This window comes from Suricata suricatta, chromosome 12 (genome assembly GCF_006229205.1).
Source record: "Suricata suricatta isolate VVHF042 chromosome 12, meerkat_22Aug2017_6uvM2_HiC, whole genome shotgun sequence".
In the NCBI taxonomy this organism is placed as follows: Eukaryota; Metazoa; Chordata; class Mammalia; order Carnivora; family Herpestidae; genus Suricata; species Suricata suricatta.
In genome coordinates, this window is record NC_043711.1 from 82,284,370 (window position 1) to 82,292,589 (window position 8,220).

Below are 8,220 nucleotides of genomic sequence, written 5' to 3' on the forward strand. Positions count from 1 at the left end.
CAGAGAAGGGAGGGAGGAAAGAAGGCAGATAGAAAGGAAGGGAGGGGAAAAGAAAGGAAAAAATGTGCTCAAGCAATAGTTTTGAGACGAGAGGAGTGGTAAGCTTTTTAGGCTGCCTCCCATTTTCCTCAGTGAAGTGAGGGTAGCATTTTTAAAGTTTGTTTATTTACTTTTTGAGACAGAAGGAGAGTGTGTACGAGTGGAGGAGGGGCAGAGAGAATCCTGACTTGGGGCTCAAACTCACTAATGGGGAGTGAGCCAAAATCGAGAGTCAGGTGCTTAACCAACTGAGCCACCCAGGTGGCCCCGAGGGTGACAAGTTCCAAAACAGCAGTACTATGGGTTATAGTCCTGTGTCTTCTAAGCTCAGATTAGACAGTGGGCTGGTGTGTGGGCAGGAGCAGGCCAAGATGTAGATGCCAAAAGCACGGGGCTCTGAGGTCTGGCGTGCGAGGTTCAGATCCTGCCTCTGTGGCAGAAGGACTGTGTGAGCCTGGGGAGGTGACTCCATTGCTTTGCCCGTTTCCTCATCTGTAATGTGCAGGTAATAACACCTGTCTGTTTTGGTTTTCTAGCGCTGTCATAACAAATGACCACAGACCAGCTGCCTTAAAACAACAGAAATCTATTCTCTCACTGTTTAAGAGATCTGAAGTCCAAAATCAGCAGGGCCGCACTGCCCCCAGAGGCCCTAGGGAGGGTCCTTTCTCACCTTTTCCAATTTCAGATAGCTCCTAGCATTTTTTCGCTTGTAGCTATACATCACTCCAGTCTGTGTCTGATCTTCTCATGGCTCTCTTACCTATGTTTCTGTGTGTCCTCTCCTATCTCTTAGAGGACACTTGTCATTGTTAGGGCCCACCCTGATTCATTATGATCTCATCTGGATCCTTACCTGAATTACAGCTGCACAGACCCTATTTCCAGATAAGTTCCCATTGTAATATCCTGGTTTCTCTTCAGATTGTATAAATCTTTTGTCTTTTACAAATAAGGTCCCATTGTAAGGTTCCAGGTTGACATGAATCTTAGGGGACACTTTAGCCCACGAGGCTGCCTCATACTACTGTGAGGTTGGGTCCCGTAAAGCACAGAGCAAGGTTCAGAGAGCTCTGTTAGGTAGAGGTGGGAAGCACAGGTGGTAGGAGCAGCCCCCTTACTACATGTGAAAACTGAGGCTGTAGGGAAACTTTGGGTCCCACTGCTAATAAGTGACAGAAAGAAGCAGATTAATTTCTAGTTCTGTGAAGGCCATTCAACAACTGTATTTTGGGCATCTTTGTGCCAGCTCACGGTTTGGTGGGAAAATCAGGCCATCCTCCTCCTCATCATCATTGCCACCACAGGCTGGGTAATCAATGTAGTGAACCCCATTGAGAAAAGGGTACCCTGGAGGGCTTGTGAGAGGAAGAATTGTCTTAGCCAAGATCGAGGGGTGTTGAAGACTTAGCAAGGGAAACCATGTAAAAGACAGGGAGTTAGGATACTTTTCAAAGGCATGTGCAAAGGCCTGGAGGCCACCCTGGGCTTCCTGTGAGCCTGAGCTGGTCAAGGACAAAGTCGGTAGACCTTCCATTAAGTATGAAATGAATTATAGATGGGGAAACAAAGGCGCCAAGGTACTTCAAGTCCAATAGCAAATACTGCAGAGTTAAGACACGAACTCACTCCTCTGTTTTCCTACCCAGGTCTCTTCTTGTCTGCCCTGGGAACTCTGTCCTGGAGAAAAAGCTTCCTTCCTTCTTGCCGAGCTGTGTCCTGGCCTTGCTCAGACAACAGAAGAGTCAGGTGGAGCTAGGATTCTCCGCAGAGCTTGGGGTCCACAGCCAAGGCTCTGCACCAATCCCAGGCCAGGCTTTCCAGGAGGTCTGGCTAAACCGGGCCCAAATTCGCACAGGGCAACTCTGGGCTGGAGCAGGGGGGAAAGGTCTTCCCTCTTGGAGCAGAAATGTGTTCTCTTGCTCAGTGATGTTACTTCCCTGGACTTGTTGGTTTTCAGTAAGAACGACAGCCCTAAAAGAATGACAAACATTGAAGAGGTATTTACAAAGAACAAGTGCTTAATCTGCCTCATTTTATTTTAGCCACACAAGAACGATGTCAGGGCAGGGCCGGATATCGCGCTATTTTACAGGAAAGAAAACCTAGCCTCCTTGGGATGAAGTGACTTGCCCAAGGTCACAGAGCTGAGGAGCAGTAGAGCCAAAAGAATTCAAATCCCTCCACTCCCAGGCCCTGTCTCCCTTCCTTCCCTGCCACGGTGGTGGGGGAGGGGGTAGTTCACAGACTCTCTTCCCTGTCTCCCTCAGAAGGTGCCATGTGACCACATGCTCTGGTCCAAAGAGGAGGCCAACTGTCTCAGGAATCTTCCTCTGAGAACAAGAAGTCCACAGGCAACAGGATCTAGAATCATCCAGTGTGACCGGGAACGGAGCGGTGGTGTCAGAACCATGTAGCAGGGTCAGGCTCCTAGCTCCTTCCAAGAGGCTTTTGAAGGTGGGACCCTTCAGGGGCTGGTTTGCCCTCCCCACCCTGAGGCCCGACCCATGTCCCCCCAGACCATCTCACTGATACTACCTCTGTTTCCTTCTCTCCCTCCTCAGCTTGGGCGGCTATGTGGGGGACACTTGGTTCCATCACAGAAGGTGTGGACAAAGGTACAATGGTACGTAAAAATGGCAGTTCCGCTTATCTATTGTTACATAACCAACCACTCTGAAACTTAGTTGTGAAAAGCAACTGTTTCATTATGCTCACAGATTCTGTGGTCAGAAATTTGGAAAGGGCCCAGTGGAAACCACTTGTCTGTTCCAGGATAACTGGGGCCTCAGCTGCAAAGACCTGAAGGCTGGTGATTGCTTCAACGGCTGGAATCATCTGGAGACCTCTTCAGTCCTTCGGTATACGTGGTGGTTGGTGCTGGTTATTGGCTGGGACCTCCTCTGGGACTGTCAGCAGGTGCACAGACCCTCTCCGCGTGGCTTGGGCTTCCTCTGGGCACGGGAGCCTCAGTGTAGTCCAAGCTCAGGGCTCTGAAAGGGATTGCCCCTGCCAGCTTCCTGGAAGGTGCACTAATTATGTTTAGGACCTTGTCTTAGAGGTCACGCACTGCATTTTACTGTTTATGAGTTGTAGGTTCAAGGGGAGGGGAAAAGACTCCATCTCTTGATGAGAGCATTGCTTGTTCTAAAAGACCATGGAGGGGACACCTGGATGGCTCAGTTGGTTAAGTATCCGGCTTTGGCTCAGGTCATGATCTCACGGTTCATGGGTTTGAGCCCCGCGTCAGGCTCTGTGCTGACAGCTCAAAGCCTGGAGCCTGCTTCAGATTCTGTATCTCCCTCTCTCTGACCCTCCCCTGATCACATTGTCTCTCTCTGTCTCTCAAAAATAAATAAAAAACACTTAAAAATAAAATAAATAGAAGACCATGGAGGACAGAAGGTATCATCAGGCCTATCTCTGGAAGACACAATCTCATGAAAGCTAACAAAGTGTTTACATGTGCCATGTGCCAGAAAGCGAATTAACTCATCTGGTCTCCAAACCACATTCTGAGAATTCTTTTGAGTACATGTTACATCTATCTATCTTTCTATCTTTCTATCTATCTATCTATATCTCTCTATATAGAGATATGTATATATGTCCCTCTATGTATATTATATGTAATATAAATACATATTTTCATAAATTATATATGTACCACTATACTAATATATCTTACACATAATACATACACAACACCTTGCTTTTTTTTTTCAGTTTATTTCTTTTGAGAGCGGGGCGGGGGCGGGGGGGTGGAGCAGAGAGAGAATCCCAAGCAGGGATTCTGTGCTGTTAGCATAGAGCCCCATGCCAGGCTCCATCCCACCAACTGTGAGATCGTGAACTGAGCTGAAAGCAAGAGTTGGACGCTCAACCATCTGAGCCACCCAGGCGCCCCAACACCTTATGGTTTTATTTTTTTTTTTTACACTATTTTTTTAACATATGCAATTATTTTCCATCATTTACAATACAGTAGTTACAATGATACTCCAAACAGAAAAGCAAAGTAAAAAATCAAAACCCCCACTTCTATTTCATGTAATTAGACTTATATAGAAATTAGAAGGTTAGGTACCAACTAGTTAATCACCTAATTTCACAGCTATCTGAAGTGGCAATTGTAATATAGCAGCTTATCTATGATACATTCAAGATACATGATACAATTTATTACTTGCCCATAAGCTAAAACACAGCCTGCTTAATACCTTTCCTTAAATTCCACCTCTATACTACAATATACTTGAGGTCCATGCAAAAAAGTAGTTACCTTTTATATAGGAAATAGATGATTAAGTCTTTGGTGCTGTAAAAGCAGCTTCATTTAAACATAACCACCCCCACACCTCATGGTTTTAAAAGACTAAGATAAGGGGCACCGAGGTGGCTCAGTTGGTTGAGCATCCGACTTCAGCTCAGGTCACAGTTTGTAAGTGTAAGGTTTAATAGATGGAGGCAGAGATGGGAGGAAAAAGAGACCACATTATGGAGCCAAAAAGGCCTTTATTGGAGTCTGCAATTCCCGGGCGAGGTTCCGTGACTGGAGCGGGGAGTCAGGGAAGTCGCGCCTGGTATGGGAGAGCAAGGTGTTTTATGGGTGCAGGAGTTCCGGGTTTGAGCTCAGGTGGTCTGATAGCCAGGTAGGGGCATCTTTGGACAGTGGCAGGATTCAATTGGCTGTTGGCTTCGGTGGGGAGGGGGATGCTGGAATTCCACGGTGAGGCATTCAGTTTGAGACAGTCCAGATTGAGAGTGGGGGTCGTCAGTCCTGGCGGTGCCTGGAACTATTATCTGACCCGCAATAAAATGGCCGCTGGTGCTTTTCAAATGGCTCGGGTCATCCCAGGTCTGCAAGTGGGGGTTGTCAGTGCTCGCAGCTCTCCACAGCAAAGTGGCCGCTCGGTTGCCTTCCCATGGCAACTCTTACAGTAAGTTCAAGCCCCACATTGGACTCACTGCTGTTAGTGCAGAGCCCTCTTCAGTTCCTCTGTCCCTCGTTTTCTCTCTGCCCTTCCTACGCTTGCACCCTATCTCTCTCAAAAATAAATAAACATTAAAAAATAATAATTAGGGGCACCTGGGTGACTCAGTTGGTTAAATGTCTGACTTCAGCTCAGATCATTGATCTTATGGTTTGTGAGTTTGAGCCCTACGTTGGGCTCTGTGCTTGACAGCTCAGAGCCTGGAGGCTGCTTCAGATTCTGTGTCTCCCTTTCTCTCTGCCCTTCCCTCGCTCATGCTCTGTCTCTCTCTGTCTCTCAAAACTGAACACATGTTAAAAAATTTTTAATAATTTAAAAATTAAAAAATTAAGGCTGGGATAAATCAGATAATCAGAAGTTTCAATGTTTTCTTCCTGTATTTCAAGGAGGTTAAACGATTTACCTTTGAAGTCTGTCCCTTCTCCTTCCTGTCCATTGCCACCACCTGGTCCAGGACACTTAAATCTCAGCTGAGCAACTTCTACAGTGACCTCCATGGTCTCTTTGCCACTCACCTTGCCTCCCCAGGCCCTGATCCTTCATAGTAGCCAGAGCCAGAATAATCTTTCTAAAGAGCTGTCACTCCTGTTTAAAAGTTCCGTGGCAGGGTACCTGGTTGGCTCAGCTGGTTGAGCTTCCGCCTCCTGCCCGGGTCATGATCTCACAGTTGTAGGTTCAAGCCCGGCGTCAGGCTCTGTGCTGACAGCTAGCCCAGAGCCTGGAGCCTGTCTTCAGATTCAGTATCTCCCTTTCTCTCTGACCCTCCCCTGCTCATGCTGTCTCTCTCTCTCTCTCTCTCTCTCTCTCTCTTAAAACAACAACAACAACAACAACAACAACAAAACCTCCGTGGCTCCTACCGCCCTCTGGACAGAATCACAGCTTCTGCTGTCAAGCCCAGATCTGGCAGGCCCCTGCCTGCTTTTCCAGTCCAGCAGTTGACAAGAACGTTTGCATCAGAATTTCCCTGGGACTGATTCAACAGGCAGATTGATTCCTGAATAGATCAGAATTGCCTGCAGGGTGGGGCTCCGGAACTTGCATTTGAAACATACTTCCACACGATTCTCTTTCTCATTAAAGTCTGCGAATCCCACCTAGCCTTTCAGATAATCTCTTCTAGTGAGTGCAGCACCTTCAACCTCCTGCAGATGAGGAAACTGAGGCCTAGAAAGAATAACTTTTGATCCACTGAGGAAACTGACGAGTTAACTCAAGTTAGACTTAAGGGGCAAATGTGCATGCAGAATCTCCAAGTGACGTTTTCCAAACATGGGAAACGCTGCCACAGCTCCTGCGGGGACAGTGGGAAGCGGTGTGATGCTTGTGCTGGCCTCAGCCCGCTAAACAGCAGGAGATCCTCTCTGCCGCTTCCTCCCGGATTTGAGGGGCCGACGCAGCAATGCTCCCGGGGGCCTGTAGGTGGCGCCATCTCCCAGGGAGTGAGACCGCAGGCTCCGCTGGAGGGGCCTGAGGAGGACGGGCTCTTCCCGGGTGGTCCGCGCCCCTGGAGCGAGCTAGAGGCGACAGCCGGCGGGAGCCTGGGCGAGGACAAGGGGGTGTGTGCTTAGAGTCCTTCCCCACCCTACCGTTTCCCCCACCTGCCCAACAGTGATCCTCAGCCGAGAGGCTGCTGGGAGAGGGATGTGTGGTGTGTTCCAGCTCCTTCCAGGGCCTGGGGCCCGAGAGGAGAAGGGGGACAGGTCAGCCTTGAGGTGGGGCCATTAGACAACAACAATGGTAATAATGTCCTTATTTCTTGAGCGCCCACGCCCACGCTGCTTGGGATCCTTGGAGGGGTGGTGCTGGTGGTGTGTGCTCCTCCCTCATCCTCTGGGAAGTCTCTTTTGGGGGCCCCTGCCCTTCCCTCCAGAGCCCAACAAAGGAGGGCAACACTGTGAGGATACCTTCCCCTTGGGTTTGAGCCCCACGGGGAAGGGTGAGGGTGGGTCCCAGTCTGGGGACTTTAGTTGTTGGCCTGGTGCTGGGCCCCCAAGGGCACACCCAGTGTGCTGTCCTGCTCTCTTGGTGAGCTGCCACCCCCCACACATACACCTTTGCCAATTTCTTCTTCCAATACCCCCTCCCCCACCTAGCCTTCCAGCCTCAGGTGCCCCCCAGAATCACCCAGCAGATGGACCCAGTAGGCCTGGGGAGGGGGACCCAGAGACTTTTTTTTTTTCTGAGACTTTTTTTTTTTTTTGCAGTTTTATACCTTTATTTGACAATCAGCAATTAGTTCTCATCCACATTAACAGTCTGTAGATTTTTGAAGGTGGTGACAGGTACATAGGTAACCAACATATAGAGCTTGTTTGGTGACTCTTCATCCTTGTTACGCACGCGGATACGGTCTGCAACACTCCTCATTCCTCTGGCCCAGACGGCTTTGTTGAGCCTGGTGTGAGTGTGCACATCTGGGGTCCCATCTTCTTCACAGCAAATTTCTGGATCTCTTTGAGTGCTTGAGGGGCACGCTTCTTGAATCCCACCCCATGGATGCGCTTGTGAATGTTGGTGGTGTATTCTCTGGTCACTACCTCGTTGATGGCAGAACGGCCCTTCTCGCCACCCTTCTTTGCGGGAGCCATTTTGCCTGGCCCGGGTTGGAAACTGAGACTATTTTTTTTAACACACTGTTATGTGGGCCTTGGACGGGCTCTAGGAAACACTGATGAGGAAATGTCTTTAGGAAAAAAAAAAAAAAAAGACCCTGACTTGTACTGTTTCCTGATTTCCATGGTGTAAATACTTCACACTGTGGCCGATTTCAAGATACCAACAGGACAACCTAATTCCTCAAAATTTGTTCTTGTATTCCTGTGCCTTATCAACTTGCTAGTTGAATAAATGAATTAATTGATGAAAAGAATAGTTGGATCAGGTCAGGGCTTTTTAATTTTTTTTTATAACAATCATTTAGTCAAATGAGATCTTATAGGCAAGATCATTACATAATAAAAGAATAGTGTTTGGGGACTCCTTGCTGGCTCAGTCAGTGGAGCATGTGGCTCTTGATCTTGGGGTTAAGTGTGAGCCCTACATTGGGTATAGAGATTCCTTAAAAAATAAAATTAAAAAAAAATAATAGTCTTTTGGCCTGCATAGGGACCCAAAGCCCCGATCCCAGACCCCACATGATCATTGTCTCTGCAGAATAGGGAGACTTCAATGGACCTGGTTTGGT

General features: G+C 48.2%; 1 long non-coding RNA gene and 1 pseudogene across 1 annotated transcript; one reads left to right on the top strand and one right to left on the bottom strand.

Moving 5' to 3' along the window:
* Positions 1-842: 842 nt before the first annotated feature.
* LOC115273687 lies at positions 843-3,233 on the top strand. Its single transcript, XR_003900904.1, has 3 exons — positions 843-2,496; positions 2,604-2,665; positions 2,760-3,233. It is a non-coding gene; the product is annotated as an uncharacterized LOC115273687 (long non-coding RNA).
* Positions 3,234-7,228: 3,995 nt separating this feature from the next.
* Positions 7,229-7,710, bottom strand: LOC115273684 (annotated as a pseudogene).
* Between the last annotated feature and the right edge of the window lie 510 nt (positions 7,711-8,220).